We start from the raw sequence: 27,022 nt of genomic DNA, 5'->3' as shown, positions 1-27,022 counted from the left end.
CTTTCTTGAGTCAAACGAGCAACAGCTGTATCTTCCAGTGCCCTCCTCCCATTCCTCTAATTCAGAATCAGCATCAGCTGTGGCTTTGCACAGGGGCCAATTTAGCATCTCACTCAGCTGATATGAGTATGTAATTAGAGTTAGGAGCTCCAGGGTCCATCAGTGCATGTATGAGACTGGAATGTAAGTTGTATTTGGATATATTATAAGTCTGAATTCTCCAGTGGGTAATAAACCTGCAAGCCAAGAAAAGCCAGAGGCGAGAACTTTGTCTGGAGGTACTATAGGACTTCCCTGGAGGTCCTTCAAACAGTGAATCATCAATGCTGAAATGTTTGCAGCTGACTTCCCACCTCAGGCTGAACTACAAAAAGAAGAAAATGATTGGTTATTTGGGCAATTGAATTGTCTGCAATTGTGTGTTTAGGCCTTGGTAGATTTTTTCCTAGAGTTAGAGTGATGGGATGTAATGAGTGCAACAGGGTCTCAAACCTGTTGTATGCTAAGGACTTACTGAGATGTTCCAAGTGTTGATTTTTGTCTAAAGTCAACAGGAGAACCTGTCTAGCAATCAAGAGAAGACAACAGTGTCTGGGAGTGTTCATCTGGCATCAGTTTTCAAACTGTCCTCTCTGATCATGTGTGTCATGAGTGGACTCACCTCTCTGATAGTTTGGAACAGAAAGGGAGCAGTAAATACTACAGCTGTTAAAGGTGGATTTTTTTTCATAGCTGTTGTGGCTTTGTAGCTGTTGGGACCTTCTAATCCAGGTAAGGATTCCAACTTTGTTAATAATGGAGATGTTTGAAAATCAAATTCGGTGTATTCCTTGTTGCTGAACTATAACAGTTACTAGGTCTTTTTTGTCCCTTTTCCACCTTTTAGATACCACCTGTTTTCATTACATATTAGTATAAATAACACAGAAAGAGGCTGAAACTGTTGTCTTTCACTCAGAAAAACCTCAATAGATATCAGTGGGTTCAGATCTCATTCACAAAAATAACACTATGATACAAAAATAAGTTATTTCTTTTTTTAATGTGCCTTTAGTCTTAGCTAGTTGCTAAAGTTATGTGAGCAGGTGCTTGCTGCTGTAGGTCTAGATGGAGCTAGGTTCTGTTGTGTCTGCTCTGTAAAAAAATGTGAGAAAGCTTTTGTGTATCTGATGGAAATTCAAAAGTTGGAAAAGCTGAGACCACTTCCAGCAGTCCTTGAGGATGACAGTGCCATGGAAATGTAATACATGGCTTAAATGTAAAAGGTGAGGGAAAAGTAATTTCACTGTGATTAAAAAAAATACTCTTGACTATTTTCAATTCCCAACGTTTTCCTAATTGATGAACTGAAGGAGTAACTGCATAAGATTGTCTGAGTCAAACAAAGTGATTCTAAACTTATTCTCAACTCATTTCTCAGTAGTTTTTCTGTTTGTAAAGCTAGTTGGTGGGCAGCCATTTGCTGGACTAGATCTAAAATTGTTTAAGGGGCAGTAGTGGAGCCGAAGACCTGTGTGTTCATTGGATCTCTGGAAACTTTCCAATGGCAAAAATAAAAAAGGTTGGGAGGCTGACCTGGAAGTGATTTTTACTTATTGCTATATTTGAGGATGGGCATTTTTCAGATATTTAACTTTATTGATTTTGAAAATTTGCTGCAAAGTCAGTAAAGGAAATTTCCAAAACTTAAAGGTAGCATTTTTGTTGGGAGGAAAAGGAAACCTGTCATGTGGATGGAGCTGAAGATGTCCTGTGGAGTTGCACCAAGATTTCAGGATAGCTTTTGTCTTCCTGCTTCCATGCCTTCCAATGAGATTCAGACAGGTTTGAAATGAATATCAGGGGATTACCTTCTCACAGAAGTTAGGAACTAGAACTTGTCTTCTGGACATGTTCCTGTGTGGTCTGGTATAGGAGATCCTGCTCTGTCAGGGGAGTTGGACTAGATGATCTTTTGAGGTCCCTTAGACAATGCTTCACTTGCTACAGCTCCTGCAACTTAGCACTTTCAGGAAGGGTCTGCTTTCAGTTATTGTCAGCACTTGATCTTCAGAGGGACAGTAATCAGTTCTGTTTTGAGATATACTGGTTTCTGTGGAGCAAACTTTGGATGACTGTGCAGCTAGTCATCTCACCATAGCTGTGGTGACTAGCCAAGGTTTGCTCTGTGGCTTAGAAGAAAAAGGAGGATTTATTCATCAAATGAATTTTGCATTGTTTTCTGAAGTGATTAGTTTGTAAACCACCACTCCTCTGTTAAGACAGGTGGGATGGAAATGAACAATCATTTGATGTGACTGCCAGCTAGGGCTTAGAGGACAAGTGACCCTTCACAGATTCAGAGATAGTCTTTCTGCTGGAGTCCCTTTGATCTAGTGGTCATGGTGAGTGATAGCTTCCCCAAAGAAGACTTATCTACCTGTGGGGAAGGGACTATTAAAGGAATGATTTTTCATATCCACTTGAAGAAAAGAATTTCACACATGTTAAAAAAGTATGCCTAAATGAAGGTGTGCTAATAGGAACTGTCATCAAGGGAACCTTGCGTGAGCAATTCCCAAATGGATGCAAGGTGTTGTGGCTAACCAAGACTGCCCTGCTCTGGAACTAAAGCACGTGGAATGGAAATGTGTTTAAAAGAATAGCAAGACAGTGCCTCAGTATCATATATAGGAGAAGGAATGTGCTCCCTTCTTCTGAGGTCTATGGGTAGGGCAGAAAACTTTGTATCTCTTTAAAATGATCTCCAGATCGATGGTGACATATGTCAAAGCATAGAATGCAATGATTTTAACACTGGACTTTAGAAATGCCACTTACTTCATAGCTAAAAAAAACAATCAGTTGATGATCCACTGAGGCTTGTGCTGGTCTTCAGCCCTGCCCGGTCTGGTTTCCTTTCACCTGTTTATTATAGGTACAAAATTATATCAGCTGTTTGTGTGAGTGCTTCAGAGCACTCTACCAGGTATTTAAAATGCACTAAGGTGAGAGAACAAAGGCCAGTTAATATACAGTGATGGGATTGAGTGAGACAAAGATCCTTGGAAAAGTGCATTAGTTCAGTAATTTCATTCTTCAGCTCTTACTCATCTGAATTTTGAAAAGAATACTACTTTTAATTGAGGTCCAGAAGAGAGATTTCAGTGGATGCTGTGGGTCTGACTTGGAGCGTGTTGGAAGACCACCTGTGACTGAAATGGCATGCAGGTACTGAAGGTCAGGAGTGGAATGTGTTTGTCGAGAGATATGAGTGCAAGGGACTAGGTAGTGTTACTTGTCTAGCCCACGAAAAGGAGTTGTGAGACAAGTTAAAATGTCTCCAGATCTTTGAGGACTTCAGGTTTGGACTATGGCTCAAAAATACAGCTGTCTGCTAGAAGGATATGTGATATGGGAATGTGGTCCTGGGCCACTAATGTCAGTGAAGCTCTGGTGCTGACTTTAATGGATGCTGCAAGAAACCTTAGGTTGTACTTAATATAAGTAGCTCACTCGATCTCCTTCCCAACAAGTAGACTTATCCTACAGGATCAAGATGTTTCAAAGAGAAAAGTGCACTTTTGACAAATACAGATAGACTTAAAAAGTGAGAAAATTGTGCTGATTTATGTTGGAGGACTGAAGTGGGATTGCCTATAACAAAGAAAGGATTCTGCTGATGCTGATTTAGGATGGCACCTAAATACAGTAACATTGATTATTTATGCCTTCAATAAAGCAGGGAGACTTGTTAATTTTAAAGAATCTTATGTGAGTGTAAATTGTCAAATTCTTATAATTTTGATGTTTATATATTGAGGAAAGCAGGGCAAATTGTAACTATTTGATCCTTGAAGACCATTCCAACCTGGTACTCTATGAGTCTTATTACATTTGGCAGCCCAAAGGTTCCTTCCTTCTCTATTTTTTTTAATCCTAATTTTACTTAATTATAAGATTTAAAAAAAATTGTTCTGTAATTACCTGGTGCTATGTGTTATGTAGAAGGATGTTGAGAGACATGTGATTATAAACTCCAGGCTGCTGTGTGCTGACATTTATGGCTTTCTCTGTCAGCACTACCATGAATAGATGCTACATTTTCTCAAGCTCAAATGTAGCTGGAAGATTTCTGGCGAAAAGCAATTTGCGTTTTTGGATAACAAACAGAAAAAAAGGGCAGATACAATTTTCCAACACCTGCTCTGGGTTTTAACTTCTTCCATTGAGGCTCTGTATGGTTCAGAGTTGGGGTTTTGCCTTTAACTGGAATGCCTAAAATTGGCTTCTGACAGACATAAAATATTAGAATAATTGGATTCTGTCCTTTCTCATTATATCATTTTCTGTTTCCTTCAACATACAATCCATAGAAAAGATGTTTCTAACATTTCCTGAGAAATATCTTTCAACATAAGCTCTTTCCATCTGCTTTTGGAAAAATCAGAATATTTTATAATTATACAATCATCTTCCTCAAGTTACTAGGGTTCTACTAAAACATTTTGTACTGTTAGAGGTGTCATCTAAGAAAGATTTAGGAAGAGTTCAGCTTCAAGGTCACCTTTCTGTCTAGAAGTTGCTTTTAGAAAAAGATAATGGAATAGACTTGCTCTTTTGAGAATGATGTAAGAATTTTCCTCAAGATACCCATTTTTTTATTAACTTATGATGGAATGACATCATTCATCTTAAATATTGAGTAAGAGAAACCCTTGCTAACTGTTCCTTAACTCTGGTTTAATGGATGAACTCTCCACTGCTTTCTCAAAACTACAATTCCATCTTGGAGCTGGTAGATTTGAAATAAATTTGGGATATTATATGAGAGGCTGACATGAGTAAGGGTCTGGTTAAAGTAAAACCAATAGTCAATTAATACTGTAATTGTTAATCTGTTAAGATATTTGAGGCTGGGGTGAATTTTAGAGGCATTAACTCAATGTTTTGCACTCTTTCAATTTTTTACTTCTATGACAGTTTGAAATTATGAAGGAATGAATGAATCTATAATAAAGCCAAAACAAAATCTTAAAAAATAAACAACAACAAATCAACACCACCCACAATCAAGAAAACCACAACAAACAAAATAGGCTTAACCGAGAGAAAAATAAAGTAGCTCATTTGAGAGTTGTCGGAAATAATCCTCACACTGCTGCTCTCTCCTTGCTGTTTATATTCCTGCCTGTATCTGCATAGCTTCATGACAAACACATTAAAAGTGTGAGCAAAGTAGAAGAGTGAGCTGTATGCTGGAAGCAGTTCTAGAATGGACACTGAGGTCCCCAGGCAGGCAGGTGTGCTGTGCAGGAGCCTGTGGGCAGCCCAGCAGAGCACACGGCACTGACACTGCTGAAATCCCACCAGTCCAACTCTGCAGTAATTGCAGCTCCTTCCCAAGGGGCTCTGCCTGAGAGCACAGCTGCATGATGAACGTGCTTACAGTAGGGCACTGGCAGGTTAAGAAAACACTGACTTATGTCTGAAAATGCTTCTAGGGTCAACTGCTACCAAGACGTGAAAAACTAGCTCTGGAGAAGTGGCTGTGTCTGAAGGAAAATCCTGTGGTACGATGCCAAGGATTCTGTGAATTATTAGGTTTGCAGTATGTAAACAATATATTTTAACTTAGTTTATGTGTCTGTGGCTCACTCCTGGAAGAAGCCATGACTCCCACTGGCTTTGGTGAATGCTGCAAGTGCACAGAGCCTCCATGGATATGGTTCATAAGTGCTGTGCACAAAAAATTGTGATGCTCTGGATTAACCCTTTGAAAACCAGAATTCCTGCAAAGGCACTTCTGTTTGTATGAATAGGCATTTGCTCAGTGGAATCATTCTCTTCATTGCTCCGTAACTGCGTTCCTGTGCAGGGAACCCCTTACTCGCACATGTGCAACATTCAGTCCTAGGTTGCATTTGATTGTGTGTACGTATGTAAGTTCTGTGCTTGTCTGAGAAGCTCTGTCAACAAAGACCAAATTCCTGTGTTACACATAGAAAAGTTGTGTAATGGAAATCAAAACCTGCACATTTGATCATTTGATTGGATTAGATCCCTGTGATCTAATGTTGGCAACGTATGTTTAAGAAAATGACTGGTGGTTGATATTTAAGAACAGACAAGAAGCCTTTTCATGGAGCTTATGGAATCAGTTGGTACTGGCTTATCCTGGATGAAGGATGTGTTCAAAGGAAATGGGCCTGCCCATCCTTTCACCTCCTAGCCTGGAAAGAGATGAGTACTCTGGTCCATGTGATGACATCTCATATGTGGCCACTTCATATCTTAGCAAATGCATCTTGTTTTCACATATTGTCATTTATTATAGAACAATTTAATGAACCAAGTTGTTATTCTGTTATAAAGAGAGAGAAACTCGATAATTAAGAAAGTGTAAAATATGTGAGGTGCAAAAATGGGAGGGAAGAGGACTAAAGGTCAGGCAGGACTGCTTTGCAATACTCTCTTCTTACATATTTTGCTCCCTAAAATGCTACTGTGATACTGAAGTCATAAAGCAGGATTTGGCTTCAACATGCAAGTTGTGTCAACACAGGACAGAAAATGAAGCCACTAAATCAGGCATGTAAACACTCTTGCTTTTTTCTAGCCAAAGACAGAGACAAGGCTGCACAAATAACATGCAGTTAGTTTAACTGAAGTCCAAGTAAAGGACTTCTAAGGATAATTATTTCTTCCTCTCCTGTGGTGTGCATTGAGCTGCTGCTCTCTCATTTGACCATTGAATCAACATCCAAGGCCTCTTTGTTTCTTACGATGCTTAAGGCAATTTTAAGTACATTCTTTACACTTTGGGTCAAAGCAGTCTTCTTAGAAGCTATTAATTCTTGTGTGAGGATCAGGGCTGCTGGTTCTCTTCTAATATTTTTTTTTAATGTCAATTAATCAAGAACCATGATACTCTCTTTCTGTATTTACCTGAACTACTTTCACCAGTTGTTGATTTCCCTGCCTTATACACAAGCTATAAAAAAAGCTCTATAGCAAAGTCTGCTCAGGGCCAGCACAGGTATTTTCTTTTTTTTCCCCTCAAGCATTTGTGATTGCAATCAATCAAATATGCACAAGACTATGAGTGAGGTTGGGGAAGGGTAGTTCTGTGGGTATATGTCAAAGTACGTGTTATTATTTTTAATATTTGATCTCCAAACCTGACCACTGCTTGCTGTCTTTCTTCAGCTGTCTTTGTGCAGGCAGCTGAGAAACTGGTGATTCTGAAAGGACACTGTGTCTCAAATTTGGTGATTGTGCTGAGATAGTTGTTTGGCTAGTGCCAAAACAGTTGGTGGATGATCCACATGCCTGTAATGAAGGGAGAGTAACAGGAAAGAGAAACATTTAAAAGTTTTGCTAGAATATTGTCTTGCTATTCTTCAAATAGATTGGATAGAAATGATTGGATGTGCTTTATATTCAGATGATGAATGAGATTTGAAGCTTCTATTCAGCTTTGGTAAGTGTCCAGATTTCACAAACTTGGATTCTGCTTGGTCTGCTCTTTTACATCATGGGCAGAAGAGTAGAGAGGAAGAAGTTGTAGCTCAGCCTACAGAACTGAAACAGGTAGCTTCTATCAGAGCTGGGCCCAGCCTCTGATTGCATGTGTGGAGGAGGCTGTTCACCGTGGAGGAGCTTCCCAGTATGTGATCAAATTTGCAGCCCCCAGCACAATGGCAAAGGTTAATCTGTCCTGGTTTTCTAAGTGAGACTTGAAGGTAGGGAAAGTACGGGAAGCTGAATAACAATGGTAGGATACAATACTGCTAGCTGTTTGGAGTGGAGTGATCAGGAGGCAGAGTAGAAAACATGTATCTAAAGGTCAAGTGTGAGTTTAGACACACATACTGAAGAATTTCTCTTATGGGAATAAAAAAGAAAGGCAATATCTAAAAGATGATTAACAAACCGGAGGCACTGATGGGACATTTATTGTATGTGTGCTGTGGCTGCATGCTTCCTGGGACACAGAGGAATGCAAATAATTAGGTTTAATATTCTGGATCATCCGAATGTTTTTAGAACTGGAATTGGAGGACATAAGGAGTTTCCTTTGTAGAAGTGTTTATACAGATTGTCTTTTTAAGGGTGAATCAAAATAAGTAAAAGCAGCAGACATGGAAACATTTCCTAATGCTCTTTCACCTCAACTGAATCCATACTTGTCAGGGAAGGTAAGGCTTAAAAAGGAAACCCTCTGGAAAAGGGTTGAGAGCTGCTACTTTAATCTTCACCTTCTGAGCAGTTTCAAATATCAAGCACAGAATGAGAGAGACCAAGTCTCTAATTAGTGAAGGAGGCAGGTAGGACATTAATTGATTTGTTATGCTTCTTCTTTGACCTGTGTTGTGTTTGAGAACAATAGTAGAGTTGTAAAGTTCCTCAGCACCAGAGCAGAGCTTTTGAGGCGCTAGCAACTTGGAAACCTTTGATCACAAACTATTGCTGTAAATTTTATAAGAGTACTTTTTACTACATGTATTTTAATGTTAGTCATTTATTCTTTGTTTAGGAATCAATTGCACAGATTCTGGCCTCCCTTCTCCTTTCACACCGTGTTCGGAAAGTTCTGAAACCCATGTCTTTCTAATGGTGGTATAGAACAGATCCAGCAGTGTTTGTGAGAAAGTGGAATAGTCTGGATTTCATTATGAAAAATAAGAAAAGGAAAGAAAGAAGGTGAAGAAAGATAGAGGAAGGATTTCTTTTTGTCTATTGTGCCATTTAGGGTCAAATTTACTATGTAACAGTGTCTGTCATGGCCTCACAGTCCCAAATTTCACAGTGAAACATTATACCATCACTGCCTCGTCCTTTGACAGTTGCCTCCAGTAAAGGAGTTTAATAGTGCTGAGAGTTTAATTAATGATTTGGAACCTAAGAGACATTTACATAAAAATATGCTACCAAAGCAGTGTATGTACTGTGATTGCTTGATCTAAAAAACTACTGGCTTAGAAAAACTTGTGAGCTTGGGCACAATTTAGTCATTTAGTTGATTGTTCTGAAGGAGTACAAAAGAACAAAAAGGACTTCTCGACTTCTCTACAGCCCTAGGGGCTGGAGTGTTGACTGAGAATTTAATGAAAATGTGCAACAAAAACGTAGAAATGTATGAAAGGTTTCAAAAAAGAAAAGGCCAAGAGATTTTACATGCAAACTGAAGGTCCCTGGCACTTTGGATGTCATTTGTGGTGATGCCTCTTAAGCTTTTTTTTTTTTTCCAAAGGACTGTTTTTCCTAGTCTCAGCAGCCAGTTTAAAAAGGGATCAGACACTCAGCTTGAGTTTCAGACAAAAATTAGGTTTCTGTTTGTCTAGGTTCTCTGTATAGCCAAAAAGGAAAGACAAAGCTGATCCATCACACCATGAGAGAGATGGCTGAGATAATCAAGATATAGTGCCCTGGTTAGATGAAGTGTCCTTTGTGAGTGCCTGTCCAATGTCACAGTCCAATGGCAACAGGGTGGTCTTGGAGCTTGCTTTGTTTTAAGCTGAAGCATGAGTGTTAAACAGCACAACTGGAGGGTAAAGTTACCCCAGTAAACACTGTTCTCTGGACATGTCTCTTTGGAGGGGATTTCACCTGAAACAAAGAAGCCTGCTTTTTATTTGGTAGAAGAATGCCCAGATAGGGAAATGGCCTTGTTTATTTGTAGTGATTTAACTCAACATCTGTGGAATGAATAAAAATTCAACTGTGGGACAAGACCATATATCAAGCAAAGTGTTGCTTTTCCTGAAAGCTTCTCATCTTTAGCCAGATGGCTTAGTGTGCTAAAGAGTTTCAAGGCAGGCTTTTGCTGAAGGGTTGGATGTATTTGACATGATACTATACATTTATTCTTCCCTACCTTGAACCATGCTTGTGCCTGTCATTATCTCAGAGATCTGATTATGTCAATGAGCAGTTTATGTAGGCTGAGGACTGTGTATATTATGCACAGAGTTAGGGAATTCCTTATGTGACTTTTATGCATGAAGGAACAACCAAGAGACTGGCATCTATGTTTTCTGGATGCACATTTCTCTTTTTGTTTATTAAGCATCATTGTCTTTAATTTCACTGCCTTCCGTGTAGTTGAATAGAAAATAATACATGTGTGCATGGAGGAATTTCCTGTCCTGCACTGAAAAAAAACCCAACAAAAAACAACAACAACAAAAAAACAACCCATACAACACCTTCAGCCAAAATAAGTATTTTGCAAGATAATGTCTAGCATGATGTAATATCAGGCACCTGGAACAGTCACATCATCATCGGTTTCAGCTTTTCTTCATGACTAACAAAAATTAGGCAACATAAACCAAAAAACCCTGAGCTGTAGGCCAGATGGTTTTTGAGAACTGAATAAAGTGAGAGATGAAGTAAGCATTTGACAGGAGTGCACAGGGAAAAGATTCATCATTTCGTGTTCGCTGTCCAAAACAATTGCCTCCTTGCTTGTCTGTGGTGTCTGACTTTGAATGAGAGAGCAGGCATCGCCTCCAAGAGATGCACATCCTGTCTCTCTGAAGGAAAACTAGTGCCCTACAGGTGCAGAAAATCCACAGAATGCAAAAATCCACAGTGGAAAAATTATTGCAAGGATTTACACAACTTGATCACAAGCCACTGTGGCAGTGTGCAAAGGTTAAGTGCTAATTCTCTGAAGAGTAGAATAGCCCATGATCAAAAAGTCAAATATACTCTTCATCTTCTTTTAAAGCTCCTATTGGCTATTTATGTTTGTTTGTTAGTTTTAAATAAAAGTAGTAGGAGCAGGCAGAGAAAATTATAAATACAGGCTCTGTCAGCCTTTTCATTCCTACAAACATAAGGTCTGTATAATATTGGGCTGGGACCCTTCTGCTGTGAGGACATGTTGAAAGATTTGGGCTTGTTCAGTCTGGAGAAGAGAAGGGTCCAGGGAGACCACCTGGTGGCCTTTCAGAACTTAGAGGGGCCAATCAGAAAGATGGAGAGACTTTTGAGCTTGTGACAAGGCAAAGGGTGATGATTTGAACTAAAAATGGGAGATTTAGACTGATGGGAAGGAAGTTTTTATTCTGTCTCAGGTTGCCCAGAGAGGTTGTAGATGCCTCATCCCTGGAACCATTCCAGGTCAGGTTGGTTGGGGCTCTGAGCTAGTGTAAAGATGCCCCTGTTGACTGTGGGGTGTTGAATTAGAAGGCCTTGAAAGGTCCTTTCCAACCCAAACCATTCTGATTCAATGAATATGTTTATTGTTTTGCATTTTCATGCCAATGGCACATATGGCATAACTGTTTCAGCACAAATTGATGTTATCATCAAATTCTAAAAGCAATGATCAATGGCCTATTACATATAGAACAATTATTTGCATAGCTGGACCCTGATATGTGCTGGCATCTGCATGATATAAATATTTTTCTTAAATACTGTCCTTTTGTGGCACTTTCTTCTGATGATCTGACAGCTGCTTATTTCCATGCACAAAGGCTTTTAAGAAAAGAAAACACTTAGCTGGTGTATGTAAAGTTGGAAATAACTAGTTCCTGCTAAACTCATAGACACTCTATTTCCATATGCATATATGCATTTCTATGTGTATCCATGCAAAGGTTGTATATCAGTACAACATTTGACACAAATATACATTTCTGATTTTTTTTTTTTTAATGGGCCTGATTTACCTTGTAATATCCCACAGCTGTTTGGTCTACTGAAAATCTGTCGTGATATTTAGACAGCACCATTAGAAAAGCAGCCTGTTTCTGAGTTCCCTCAGTGCTTCGAGGGCTATCAGCCCTCATTGCACATCCTGTTTTGTGCAAAGAGAGGCCAGTTTCAACAGGCTTGGATTTCATATTTAGGAGAGAGAAGAATTAGTACTTCAGAGACTGTTCAGATAAGCCTGACCTTAATTGACATGGTGGTGTGTTAGTTTCTGCTCAGTGATGGAGAAAAAGAGAGAGAAGCAATATTGTCAAGTACTTAAAAATCATCAAGATTTCAGTTTAGATTTTCTACAGATGACTTAAAGCAAAAGACATGCAAATTTCTACAATAATGTATATGTTGTCTTAGTGTTTTAACATCAGGTGCAATTTGTCTCTCTTACAAGGAGAGGATGAGAGACCTAGGGCTGTTTAGCCTGGGGAAGGCCAGACTGAGAGGGGATCTTCTCAGTGTTCAGCAAGGGGCAAGAGGATGAGGCCAGACTCTTCTCAGTGGTGCCCAGAGACAGGACAAGGGCAAATGGATGCAAAGTGGAACTCAGGAGCTTCCATCTGAACGTGAGGAAAATCACCTTTACTGTGATTATGCTGGAGATGGGAGCAGGCTGTTCAGAGAGGTTGTGGAGTCTCCTCTGGAGAGATTCCAAACCCACGTGTGGATTGTGATCCTGAGGGAGCTGTTCTGAGTGATCCTGCTTTAGCAATGGGGTTGGACTAGATGATCCCCAGAGGTCTCTTCAACCTTCATCATGATGGGATTCTGTAGAAAGCAAGAAAAATGTTTTCTAGTGACCAGGATGCTCATTTCCCTAGGGCCTGAGGGCAATGCTATTCATTCCTCATTCATTATCGATGCCAAGAAAGCGTTGATCTTCAAGTCAAACCCCTACTTCAGCCTGTGAAATCTCCTAACACCATAAACATAGTCACTGTTGAGGGAGATGCTCCCCTACATACTGGAATGGGCTGCCCGGGGAGGTGGTGGAGTCGCTGTCCCTGGAGCTGTTCAAGGCAGGATTGGATGTGGCACTTGGTGCCATGGTCTAGCCTTGAGCTCTGTGGTAAAGGGTTGGACTTGATGATCTATGAGGTCTCTTCCAACCTTGGTGATACTGTGATACATGGGTTCTGCTTCTAACCCCTCCAACTCCTACTGCTTTCCTGGCACTCAGGTCACACTGGATGGCCCTGCTATTGGTTAAAAGGAACTTGGCTTTGCTTGTTCTATCTTTCTGGATTAAATGGGGTTTGTAAATGCTTAGTGTCTGTATTTCCTTTGTGCTGTTCAAATAATTTTGACAGAAACTTAAGGTATAAGCTTCTTATAGGTGTGCATGAGTTTTGGCAGTGGCATATGAATGCTTTTGCTCATTTAGGCTGGCACTCTGATTCTGGAGAAAAAGGGGCAAGAAGTACAATAGTTGGTAGTTTCAGACAGAGTCACAGCAAAGGAAATGTTCTCTCCTAATATCTGGTAATTATAAGTTCTTGTCTGAGGGTTTATTTCCATTCTAATTCTTCTCCTGAGTTTCAGAATTTTTTTTTTTAATTGATCTTGATGTTGTTGTCACTGATTTAAATACTTGGTTCACATAGCTGTGCTCCTGGTCCTGATTATATCATGGAGCACTAGATGCTCATGCAAGAAATGGATAAACATACTCTAGGCAGCAGCAGCAGCAGCACATGGCCGCTGTGCTAGCCAGCCAACATTCTTCAGCTCTGACCTGAGGACCACCTCTGGAGATAACAAGTAGTTCTTATCAGTGAGTCCTCACTTGCTCTGCCAAAGCTGTTAGCAAAAGGGACGTTCAGAGCCAACAGTATTGTTGTGTACAGCAAGACCTTGTTCAACAGAAACTGCTTCATGATCACTTCATTGATTTAACATACACCACCACAAAATTTATATCAGAAGCTATCTATGTTCCCTTTTCACCTAGGGTTTGAATCCTGAAGAACTGGCAGATTATCAATTCTGTAACTCATTTATTTCCTCAAGACCTGGACTTTTTATTACTGTCTCTGTCTGAAGATAGAAGCAGTATCTGTGTCATGAATCACATGCACACTAGCTAGCTCTCTAAAACAGTAGGTGTTATTACCACTTCTGGAATAAACACATAGAACTGTTGAATATTATCTAAAAATTAACAAGATTTGAATGACTGTTTCTACTCTTGCCTACTCATGCTATAGGTAGTCAAGTTAAAAAATATTCTTTTTGTGACTACTTATTTGCAGAAATCATAAATATTTTCTATCCTTCACAAGTAGTTGGCATGGTAATTAACTGGTGTTCAGCTGTCAAAAGTCACCACCATAAAAACAGAGGGGTGACTGAGAGACCAGTTGTCTTAAAAGTTATGGTCCCACAGACTTGCTCATCTGCTCTTCAGCAGCAACATGAAATAACAGTACAGGTTCATGGGGTGACAAATCATCTGAACTAACTCTGCAGACAGCTCTTTCAATAATGTTCATGAAAAGATTAAAAATGAGCTGATAATTTCCAGTCACATTTGCTGTCATTTTCCTGGGATGACCCTAAAACATTTAGTATTTTAATTTCATGTCTCTGTCTAACACTCTGCTCATGCATCATTAAACACTCCTAGGCTAACAAAGCTCTGCCAAATCATCAACCAGGTGTTGATGTCTTTATGAATGGAAAATTTGGGGTTTATACTGAATCAGTAATGCTGCACTGTGTGATGCTGGGATTTAGGGATCTAATCTCTTGGAAAATGATGTATGAGATTCACATGTGTTCTTGTTAAGCTTTGAAAGAAAGGCTGACGCTCGTGGCACATGCAAGTGCTGTTCAGTTGTTTGCTTGAAACTCTAAGTCTGCAGAACAAAAACATTGACACTTTTAGCCTGGCTCCAATGTATGTATTTGCAAATTATCAGAATTATCTTTTAAAAATTATTTTTAAAGTAAGACTGAAATAAGCCTGAATTTCAAAATATCTTTCTCTTGGGATAGGATGTTACAGAGTATTTATTTTTCTGGTTGTGGAATATTTATTGTCTCTCAGACTACATTGACAGCCTCATAACACAAAGAACAAATCCTGACGACATCAAACTCTGATAATGTCACTTTTCTCTGAGGAACATGAGAGACTATTTTCTATTTTCCTCAGAAGATTGCTGGAATTAACCTTGGAAAGTGTGTGAGGGCATCAGGTTTGTACTTCTCTGTATGCGATCTGTCTATAGTTTCCAGAAAACATGCATCTTGATTTGCTTTAGCAATTCTCTTTGCCTTTTACCTCTTCTGCACAAATTAGCTGATCAAAATGGCAGCCATCTTTCCACCCTCCAAGGGCCAAAGTCCTGGGGGATCTGTTTTCAAGAGACAAGTGCAAGACAGAAATGAGGCTGTAGCCTCCTTGTGTCGTGGGATGGGGATTTCTCCCAAAGCCTGAGGTCAGGCAGCTTTGTGGGATTCTTCTTAATGCTCCATAATGCTTCAGATCCAGAAGCAGTAACTCTTTAATTTTCCCCATCATATGCATTTCAAATGATGTCTTAATTTAACAGCAGTAAGAAAACTCTTTCTTGTCTCTTTGTTTACAATGAATTAGGTTCTGGGGTTTTGGTTTACTGTTTTTTGTTGTTTGGTGGGTTGTTCTGTTTTTTTCACTTTATAACAGAAAATCAAACCGCCAATATCGTACAAATTTTCCACTTAGTTTCTTTAAAACAAAATTATCTGCCTTGAGTCTTTCTAAAGCAGGCACTGTCAAGACAATTCCATCTCGAATATTTTGTTTTACAAATGGTTTTCCCAGAATACATGCTTTCGAATTTTGGTTGGTCTTTTTAGAGTGATTGGCACCTGTTGTTGAACAGGGGTAAATTCTCCTCCTATTTGCAGTGTTAGCACTTATGTCACATTCAAGATTTATTCCACTAACTTGGAAGCTAGGTAAATAGAAAGATTCTTCTTTTACTGTGACAGGAGGACTGTAGAGGTGGTATGAGCAGGATTTATTTTTCAATATTAATATAGTTTATTAATTTTGATATTCAGGACTCCTGTCACCAACCAGTATTTTTAATAATAGGTTATTTGCAACTGTCATGAAATCATTACAAAGAAAAAATCAGAGGATAAACAGAGACTCTAGAACACTCAAGAAATAAGTAGCAATAATACAACAAACATTGAACTTAATTGAACCGAGTGGTTCTTGCAGTTGATTATACTCCTTGCCCACTAGAGGGACTCAAAAGCTCCTTTCTGCTTAAGGCAAAATGCACTTGGATTCAGTTAAATATAGAGTTTACACTTTTGCAAAGAGGTTTATGAGTATTTACTCACAAAAGTTATCTCCAGATTCCCAGGGCTAACTACAGATTCCAGGCAGTACCCAAACACTCACAGGGACTTCTGTCGGTGTCTTGATTGCCATTAAGGCTTCTGAATCTTCCCAGTCTCTAACAGGGTGCTGGGGGAGAGGCAGATGATCTCTGTCCTGATCCTGGTTCCTCTTGGATGACTCCAGACTTGGCACAGAGGCTTGCAGAGGTGCAGGCAGGATGTCTTGCAGATGGGTGGATGGGCACAGTGTTGTGCTGGCTAAGTGACCCTATCGTGTGAAGGCAATTAATGCCTATTCCCTGGTAAACTCGAGGCATGGCAAGTTTCCAGACAGACAAACTCAAAGTATCAGGGCTTATTATGTATCAGGCAGAGCATGGCAGGATGCAACTACGGAGAGCAGTGAGGCAGAAGCAATGATAGAAGCACATTGAGGCAGAGCATGTTGTGTTTACCTGCTCATCTCTTTTTATCTATGTAACCCAAGACTAATGGCTCTTTGAACACAGACTAGCCAATCAGAATGGCAGTTTGCCAAACCTGACCATGTTAAAGTCAGGGCTTGCTTTTACCTTTTTAGGGCAAACCACAAACAGGTGTAAACAAGGTACCTGCACATGTTAATACAAATTTGGAAGGAGAGGAGACAGGAAGGTGTCAAGCCTTCTGTCTTGCTTTCCCCATCAGCATAAGGAGGGAGAGCAGAAAACATGTCTGGACAAGCCAGGACATGTTTAGGCCTATTTTGGCCTTCCATGACAAGGACAGAGGTGGAATAGCAGTGTATTCCCAGGCTTTGTAGTCAGTGGTTCACAGTTTGAAGTTCTGCGCTCAGACCATTACATGCTGTTACATTTCCAAGTGGTAGTTCATTCGGCCCTCCAAAAGTCTACTCACTTTAGGACTTCCAGTGTCTAAGTTCCTAGTAACATTAATTACCATTCAGAAGTCTGGCTATTTCAAGACAATTAAGAGATATGAAGAGAATTGGTGGAAGAGTGAATCAGGGGTCATAGTCCAGTTCAGTATACAGCCAAGCAGTGCTCAGCCTGATAAATGAAAACAAAATACAAAGCTTGAGAGGTGCCAAAAAATACCTTAATAAACAATTAGAGCTTGTATATTTCAGAGAGCTGGGTTTTCTTGGCAACGTCAGGCAGCAGTCATTTCTGAACAAACAAGATTGAACGGGAGGGCTTTGTGAAGGAATACTGGAAGCCTCTTTGGTGTGCTGCACAAAGACCCTTCCTGACGGTCTCCACCAGATGAATTTCCCCTGTGACATAGCGGTGGGCAAAAGTGTAGTGCATTTGTAAGATCAGTCCAAAGTCATCACTTGTACTGGTGAGTCTGTGGGACTTTACCAGGGGACATCTGCTTTTTAACCGACGAGGGTTTCATGTGTGCTCTGGAGTTCAGAGGCACTGAGCTCCTGCACCCCTTCACGTCAGTGAGGTTCATGTAGATTCGGCAGTTGTATAAACAAATCAACTAAAGAGCAAGCCTGCAGGTAGTAGCTTTCTGGAGGCATCATTTACAGGCACCTGCAGTGTGTGTACAGCAGCTTGTGTCTCTGTGATCTAAAGCATAAACACATGTGTTCAAGAAAGGCAAGGAGCTACCAGAGAGGGTACAACAGAGGGCCATGAGCATGATGAGGGGACTGGAGCATTTCTCTTACAAGGAGAGGATGAGAGCTCCATGACTCTTTAGCCTGGAGAGGATCATACTGAGTGAGAATCTTACAGATGCATATAAATGTTTAAAGGATGGTGATCATGAGGATAGGGCTGGGCTCTTCTCATTGGTGGCCAGTGACAGGACAAGGGGCAATGGTACGAACTTGAACACAGAAGGTTTCACATGAACTTAAGGAGAGAATTCTTTGAGGGTGGTGGAGCACTGTGACAGGCACCCAGGAAGCTTGTGGAGTCTCCTTCTCTGGAGACTTTCAAAACCTGCTTGAACATGTTCCTGTGCAACCTACTCTAGGGGAACCTGTATTAGCAGGGGGTTTGGACTAAATGGTTTTGAGAGGTTCCCTCCAACTCCTACCATTCTATGATTATATGCATTAGAGGCTGGCTCTGGGAAAAGCCTCTGTAATCAGATCTTCCCTCTGCCTGTTCAAGCTTATAGAATAGCTTTGTCTTAATCTGGTACTGTTGCGGCATCTGTAAAATGGAGACCTGAGGCACAGGAGGCAGGCATCATTGCTTCTCACATCTGAAGGATTTTCCCTTCCTCCCTACTCCCAACAGCAGCAGGCAGAGCAGGCAGCAAGCAGCCAGAGGGGCCTGGAGCTAGGGGTTGAGAGGGAATTTGTCTTCACCTCCCCCTGAATTTGCTACCTCAGGCAAACACCTCTCATTCCCGCAGTGGCCTTAAAGCTCAAGTTCCCATTCCTGCACTCCTCCCATCCCCTCCATGCAGTCCCTCCTGTCCCTCAGCTGCTAGGATAAGAGAACAACAGCAGGTGTAAAATTACTGCATTCTCCCTTTGTTTTATAGCATCGTTGCAACATCCCTTTCTCCCCTTTGCCTTCAAAGGGACTGGGCTGCTGTGCCAGACCTGACTGACAGCAGCGCTTTACCTTCTGGGACCCTGTGCTGTGCTCTCGCTTAAAAGCTCTCCTTTAGAAGGGGTCTGCTGTCATTGTGAAGGAATGTATAAAGTCTGGTGTCAATAAGCTTAATTGGTGCTAAGGCCTGATTGGTTTTGGAGGGAGAGGTGTAGGTATTGCCTCCTGCTGAACTCTGTGTAAAGGTCTGGCAGTTTGGCCTCACTGGAGAGAGCTGCAGAGCAGTGACTTGAGGTGTGCGAGGGTTTAAAGGAAGAGTGCAATTAGCTGAGGGTTTAAAGGAAGAGTGCGATTAGTCGTAGCCTTTTACTTTTGCTGATAGCCAGCTCTGATATGCTGAGCAGAGTTAATGCTGAAATTCATGAAGGTATTAGAGCAGAGCTAGGAGGGCTGGTGGGTCTGGAAGGAGAAGCTTGAATTGTGAAAGAGAGGAGGCTGTCTGGAGCTGGGATAATTTGGGATTCCTAGGAAGAAGCTTGCCAGCTGAACTAGAGAGTCTTGGTTCCTGCTGGTATGGCTTGATTTTGCTAGCAAGACAGTTAAGTGTGTGTTTGATTAAGGAGAAAATGGGCAGAACAAGTGGAAAATAACAGTATATCTCAAAGAAAATTCCAGTGGGCAAGAACTGTTAGCTGGCTTCAGACAGAAAGGTTGGGCTGTTTGAAGTGATCTGCTTTTTAGAGGAAAGTGAAAGAGGTACAAGTGTACACTTCAGGGGAGAAGAAATTAAAGGGCAGCACAGCTGCTCAAAAATTAAAGTTGATGTATTTGCCTCTATAAATGCAGCATGTTTGCCAGAACTCTGCAGTTGGATTAAACTCAAAGCATATGTTCTCTGACTTTAGGATTATCCCACACTGGGCTGCATCCATCACTTCTCTCTCTTCAGCAAAACAGCTGAAGTTCTGTAAAGCAGCAGAACTGTACCCAGCAGAATTGCATGTCTAAAGTCTAGCAATCCTTGCACCAATTTCAGTTCACTCAACCCCCCTTTTCTTCTTTGTCCCCTTATTTCTTTACATAGATACTTCCTTATGTCTTCCTTATTTTTCTTTTTTAATGGTGTCTTCTACTTTTTTTTTTTTCTTCATTATTTTGCCCCTCTCTCAGTGCTGAGATGTGACTGTGCCACTCATCTGAGACATTCCCAGCTGAGGTACCTTTGTGTTTTCACTTTTTGCTTCCTTTATGTTTTGGAGAAGCTCCTTAGAAGCACCCAAAATAAATCTCACTTTCTTCTTTCACCTGCACGTGAAAGAAGCAGCAATAGGCTTTGTTTTCCTGAAATTGCTTCTTTTATTATGATCAATACTTTTTCAGTGTTCTCTTGCTATTTTCTGTCTTAAGTCACAATAACCTGTGTCAGTGACCTCTCTTTTTACTGGCATTATTGGAAAATGAGGATGCTTAGATCTTCTCCCATACTCCAGGTTCCTAGTGAACCCTAAGATGTTGATAATAAAATAATTCAGCAGAGTTAAGTTCATCTTCCTGTACAGGCTATTTGCTACAGGCTATGTGAATCCCTAAAAAAAGGTTAATATTTTCCAGTGAAAGATGGAAGATACTAGTGGACTTCAGATTGTCCACAAATCTTTGTAATCGGCATGAACTCCAGGGTGGCTGGGAGTCAAACCACTGTCTTTTTGGCTTTGAGTGTGTTCTGCTGATTGCCCTGCCTCCTTCCCTCATTAGGCAGGTAACCTTTGTGCCGTCTCATGACCATGTCAAGTTACTCCCTGAACCCTTCTCTGGGAAAGTGGATTTGAAACATTTAGGCTGAAGATTTTCTTCTCAGTAAGAATTTGCTGTTCTGTGAAACCAAAGGATGTTAGCAGAAGAGATTAATTTCAGTGGATTTAGTAGCTTTAAATTAATAAAGAGAAAAATACAAAGAAGGCCATGATCATTCTATCTGTTTCCAGAATTGGACTCCATGATTTCCTCTTGAAAGCAACACAAGTTGCACCAAGGCAATTAATGTGCTGTTTGCATTTATGACTTCATGCCATTTTTGATCTGCAAAAATGTGAGACTTTGATTTTTTCTTGATGTTTTTAATAAGAAAACGTTTTATTCTGCTACTTAGTAAAACTTAGAACTGTAAAAAGAGAGTTCTTCTGCTGCTAAAGAGGCTTATGAGAAGTAGGTTTTGCCGCAGTTACATGGATATACTCTTGCCAATGGCAAACTGTTAGTGGCATGGATTTTCTTTTCTGTCCATCCCTTCTGTTTTAATACTGACTGATTTGTCTCTTCTGCACCTTTTCTCAAAGCCTGCTTTATCAAAGCTGCCCCTTGCTCCAAGCAGACATGTCTTTGAGGATTACCTTTATTCCAACTACCAGCTTCAATACAAGAGATTAGTTATTACTTTCAGATGTCCTAAAGGAGTGTCAGAAAACTGCAGCATAACTGGGAGCTATTTCCATGTTGTACCCATGAATTTACAGCTGCTGTGATAGGTAGAGTATGGCTACAGCTTCAGGAGGAGGATTCTCGAGCATGGCCCAGAAAGGTAATGGCAGAAGGACTGCACAAGACTCAGAGCATAAAGCGAACTGGAAATCATGCACAATTAATCTACTCACTATTTTCTCATTGTGCTATGGAAACTTAACTTTATCAACTCAACTGCACCAAGGCAGTAGCTGGTTTGTATTATCTGTCTTGTCTCCATATGGAAACAAGTCAGATCAAACATCAAGATGTTTTTATTCTTTTAAGTGCCATCATGTTTTACTACATCTTTTGATATCTCTCATAACCCTTTTCTTCTCCATTCTAAATTATTAATTCACTAGACAGCCTCCCTTGAATATTGCAGAGCTCCAAATTGCTTGTTTTGCCAAGAAGTGTTTGTTACTGGGTCAGAAAATCATGAGTGGCTAGTAAGGAGGGAATATTCCCTCATAAACATTCTTTCTGGATAGAGCATGCCTCTACATTTCAAAAAAAGAGATTTCTGAGATGTGTTCTGACAGGGTTTGTACTTACTGTTGAAGTCAGAATTGTAAGAAGCACTTTGCCTTTCCTGCCTTGTTGAAGATCTTTTAAAGGACAGAAGCAAATGGTAAGCTAAGTGTTTTGATAGGGAAGGAGATTTTACACTGTATGATATTAGAGAGCTTCAGATTAGTAATTTGCACTTCAGTACAGTTACAGACTGATGTACTTTGGAAGGTTTTCTGAACTGTCATTTTTGCGTCAAGAAAGGGTAAGACTTTCTGATTTTAGTCAGTGTAATTATGTGGCTGTCAAAGGATTTACTTCTGTTTTCATCAGTCAGGCGAGAAGTAGTAGATTCACAATTCACAACTAATAAATTCCACTTCTTGCCTTCAGATCTCTGTCAGATAGATAAGAAAGATAATGGAGAGGGGATAAAAGCACTAGAAAACAAGAGTGAAAGTAATGTTTGGTCTTTTTGGAGAAGATTAAAGTGGAGCTGCTCTGGTGGGTGGTGTAACAAAAAAATGTTTCGAAGGGAAGGGATGGCAGGATGTGACACATTCACTCTGCCAGATTTTGATTTAAACCTGAACACAATGGTGAGGCACCTGTTGAGAGCTGAAAGCTTTTCTAGAGACTTTGGTGCTAATTGTCGCCTCGCAGCTGGAGGATTATGTGTAACCTGAGCATTTAGCACTAAGGTTCTTAGAGCAGCCTTGACAAGTATTGAAGGGAAAGGTTCCTCTTTTTTCTACAGTTAATGCCACAAAATGGTGGTTCATAAAGTTTGTCTTTAATCTTACTTTGCCATGTCGCCCTTTTAAGAGAGAACTACAATCTGCAATTAAAGCCACCGTCACTGCAAGGTTGTTGCTTTAACTTCAAACATAACTGTAATTCGGCTGAATGTTACATCATACATGAACTCTGTGCAGTAGCCCCATGATTTGGGGGTTTATCCCTCTGTATTTTAAAAGTAACCTTCTATTATGTAAACATAATCTAAATTGATCCTCCTCTCCCTAGAATTGCTGAATTTTGTATTTGTGTAAATCACTCCCACTGAGCCCTCCTGGGGTGTGTTTGAATATAGTGCAATTTTTGGGGTTGGTTGCTTTGTTTGTTTGTTTTCTTCTCCCAAGAAAACACAATGCCAGTTTCATGGTATCAGCCTTTTATCGGTTATCTGAAGGCAGCCAATAGAAAGCATCACTAAAGTAATTACAATTGTATGGCGTACAGAAGGAAGAGCTGCAAGTCATGAAATGAGACTCTTAAAACCTTGTCCTTCTTCATTTACTTGTAACCTGGAGTAACTCTAGAAGTTTCTCAAGGTTCACATTAGAGAGTGATCATGGCTGACAAATTAATTCAGTACAAATTTGAGCTTCTGAATTTATTATTGCCTAGACACTTGTAATGAAATGAAATTTAACCCTCAAAAATATTTTTCCATCAGCCTTGCAATTTACTTTTTTGGAGAGCGTTAGATATGAGCTACTTTGCAAGCAAATCCAACCAGTTCCATTAATTTTCTGTTTAACTTTTTCCTAATGTAATCAATCTATATTAAAGAAAAATCCTTGTGGAAGTGGTGAGATAAAAAAAAATGAAGAAGATTGTTTTCTCCTAAGTTCTATCTTTACAAGATATTCAAGACATTGAAACATTGGATTAGAACAGTAGAAAATTACATGAAACTATTTTATGTCTCCCCTTGATATAACACTGAGTTGTCTTCTGAAGTTGATTAATGCCTGTGCTTCAAATTTGGCACTGTGACTGCATAGCTCCTGTTCAAAATAATCTGATTTTCACTAGTAGTTTTATTAATTTTATTCAAACCAAGAACTATGAAAGAGGTGCTTAAAATACCGAAGCAATAACATTGGGGGATTGCATATATAACTCATAAGTTGTAGTCCCAGCTTGAACATCTTGCAATATTTTATGTTTCTTCCAGTGTTAGCTAATATTGAATTATCTTATTTAGGTTTGAACCTAATATGGAAGACATAATTTCTCCAGTGAGGAACTGGATGTTGACTTTATAAAACTTACTGACAGAGAAAGTAGTAACACCTGAGAGTGAGTGGAGAAAAAACTTCAGACTTCAACTGTGGCTTCCACAAAGGTAAGATAAAGTGAAAAACTAATCTTGCTTATTTCAGTGAACAAAACATAACTTCTGCAACTACCTTGGTGACTTTTTGTTTGTTTACACTATTTGGAAGAGATAAATTAATTACTTATGATTGTCATCCAGGAAACTTGCTTTCTTGAAACTACGGAAGTTTCATTGTTTGACTAATGTACTTTATTTATGCTCAGCAGTTTCCAATGAGTTATGTACAACTCTCTCTACAAATATACCTGCTAAGATCAATGATAGTATAGAGAGCAGGATGTCCTTTATGAATGACTAGACACATAGGGGGATTGCTCCACCAAGTGTGTTCCCAAATGAGCATCTTACAAATACACGTCAGCAGACTATGCATATTCACCAAATTTCCAGGAATAAATTAACATGTTCATTTGTTTCCCTGAAACTCATTAATATATGCAACTGACACCTTGTGCATGGTCCTTAGCTTTTTTGCCATGATTCACATAATTTGCCCCAAGGCCAGCTTTGACTGATTTGTTTCTCCTTTATCTTCCTGTCCTTGCATTCCTGGTGGCAAAAGCTTCCTTTGGGCTGCCCTTATCTTCCTTCTTTACATGATACCACAAGATGCTTTAGTCTAGTCAAGCTTAGTGGTCCTAACCTATTCAGTCTAATAAGCAGCCCTATGTGCATCCTTAGTTATGCATTTCTCTAACAACTGTTTGTGCTTCTGCTGCATGGCATCACTTTCGCTGTTCATAAACTGGAACATTCTTCAGTAGGATAGTGATAAAGTAAAAGGAGAAAATAATTTCAGTATGGTAGATGCATTGACTGGTATTTTAGCTCAGCATGGTTGCTAATATAACTCTATTAAAAAGAAGCAGCCAAAAAGATACCTCTCCGTGCAACATTTTTAAAAGGCATTGTCACCTGCTTGTGTTAAAAAACTCCTATAGGCCTGGAAATACTTAGAACTTTTGTATTTTTGAACGATTGACTTAGACAAAAAAAAAGAGTGGTGAAAGAAAATCTTCTTGTTGAAGAAATGTAAAAGTAACATTTTTGGCAGGCCACTATGGGTGATGTCATTCTTCAGAATGTGCTAAAGTCTGTTATTTTGCAGCAGGAACTGATTCCTCAAGGCAGGCAGAGTCTATGGGCACTTAGTGCTGCTCTCAACTTTAGCCAGCCAAGATCTGTGCTTTTTTATACCTCGTTTGATGGTAATAAACCATGCATGCTTTTAGATGTGGGACTTGAAGGCTTTTCTCAGGTGTATGTGCACATGTATATATATGTATCTCTGTATGTTTGAAACTTTTTGCACACTGTTGTGTGGGTTTAGCACTTGGCTGAAGGTATGCTCATTGCTAGAGTTGAGTATTTGGTGCCTTCCACACTGGGCTCTGGCAGATGAGACTACTAAGAGCAGAGTTGTTGAGAAGGCAGGGAGAGCCTTCCTGCTCACCCCGCATGCCATACTGCCTTTTCCTTGTGAGGTGAGAGTTCTTTAGTTTTTCCCCAGATGCTTGCTAATCAATAAGCTAGCAGAGTAGCTACAGCTCAGTGTGCATTTGCTTTTTTGTGAGTGAAAATAGGTCTCAGCTCTGAACCATGATAACTTGAGTGCAGACCTTTGGTAAACTGCAAGGAGCTTTACTGTATTTAAAGCATTAAGTAGTAAAAGAATTTGGTTCTGTTGAAATCATCCAAGAGGGAGCATGAATCAGTCTTGGGAGGGTTTAGGGATTGTCCTGCTAAGGGCCAATAAATGTAGTTCACTTGTGTGCTAACATCAGGGACTATTTGTATTTGTAACATTTTATGTGGCTGCTTTTACGATGCCATCTGCTCTATCCCATTGATTTGGACCACTAAACCCAGTTGTGTACTACAGGTACTTGAAACTGTAAAGATTACAGCCAGGAGCAGAGAATAGTCAGGGCCTGATCCTGGAGCAATTTTGTAGACTGCTAATGACATAACATGTCACGTGGGATAACTTAGATTTGCATTATGATTATTGTATCTGAAAGAAAGAGCTGAATGCCTTTCACTTACAGTCTTAGTCTTTTGTGTTTTTCTTCTAGTGAGAAATACCATTGCAATAGTCCTAGTTAAAGTTTTATTTCCAGGTATACATGAAAATAATGTTTAATTAATCAAACTTTTGATGTCTGCTCTCCAGCTTTACTTTTTACCAGGTAGGCTTTCTGTACTTATTTCAAGAGACAGTGTTGAAAACATTGAGGTTACAAATTACAGCACATTTTCCCATTCCCTTATGTGCTGTCCAGGGCAGTGGTTGAGTTCCCATTCCTGGAGGGATTGAAAAGCCTTGTAGGTGTGGTACTGAGGGACATGGTTCAGCAGTGGACTTTGGTGTTGCGTTAGTGGTTGCACTCTACAATCTTAATGGTGCTCTCCAGCCTAAACGATTCTAGGACAATGTTTGTCCTGAGGAAGGACTTCAGGCAGATCATGGCAGAGGAAGTCTATGGCAAGGCTTCAACAATGGGGACAAGACAAAAATCTGAATGATTGTTCTTCACATCTCTTTTGTGAGTCCTGGATAAAGGACAGTTCTCAGACAGTTTTAAATAATGTTTAAAATGTCTGTAAATGCAGAAATGGTTTGGCAAGAGTGAAAGATTCAGACTTAATAGTATGCAGTGTGAAATGTCATCTGATTCTGTATCAATATTCTTCATTGATGCCATGAGACAGTTAACATTTGAGGTACTTGTCAAGGATTGAAGGTCTAGCTCTGTAAGTGAGTCACTACCAGTCTGGTCTATTTCCAGTGTCTTTCTGTTACTCCTTGGCTGTCATAACCAAAATATAGGCTTGGGACTTTGTGTCTGGTGTTGTCCAACACTTTTAATTGCAATTCATTTTTTCAGTGAATTAACAACAGGAAAGCATTGTTAAGACTGATAAAAATCCATGTGTACTTGAAATACAAAAGGCTTAATACCTAACTGTACTACATAGGCAATGAAGTATAATGGAGTCTTCTCTAATTATTTAATCTCTCTTTTTTTTTTTTTTCCATGTGTGCATGGTTATGTGCATGTACAGCTGTGTTTGGATGCTTAGATGCATTCTTGAAATCCACTCTGCCTTCTGCAAATTATCTCAGTAGCAGCTGCTGTCTGTGGCACAAGCCAGGCGTGGTGGGGTAGAGCAAGATTCTTCCTCTTCTTCCAAGACACATAATTTTATTAGGCTGTATTGGAAATCACATGCATGCCTACTGAGAATGCTCTGCAGTTATGAGGGTTTGAGTTTTGATGCACACAACTAAACATTTTTTTTATCTGAGGTTAAA

General features: G+C 39.9%; 1 long non-coding RNA gene across 2 annotated transcripts in view; it reads left to right on the top strand.

Moving 5' to 3' along the window:
- Window positions 1-257: 257 nt before the first annotated feature.
- LOC135183978 (uncharacterized) overlaps window positions 258-27,022 on the top strand; it is a 64,034-nt gene continuing 37,269 nt past the window's right edge. For both annotated transcript variants that reach the window (XR_010305801.1, XR_010305799.1), the window contains exons 1-2: window positions 258-771; window positions 23,572-23,712. This is a non-coding gene — a long non-coding RNA (uncharacterized LOC135183978). The remainder of the gene's footprint in view (window positions 772-23,571; window positions 23,713-27,022) is intronic.

Source organism: Pogoniulus pusillus, chromosome 19, assembly GCF_015220805.1.
Source record: "Pogoniulus pusillus isolate bPogPus1 chromosome 19, bPogPus1.pri, whole genome shotgun sequence".
Lineage (NCBI taxonomy): Eukaryota > Metazoa > Chordata > Aves > Piciformes > Lybiidae > Pogoniulus > Pogoniulus pusillus.
Note: the sequence above shows the minus strand (reverse complement) of the source record. Positions and strands in the feature narration are given on the sequence as shown.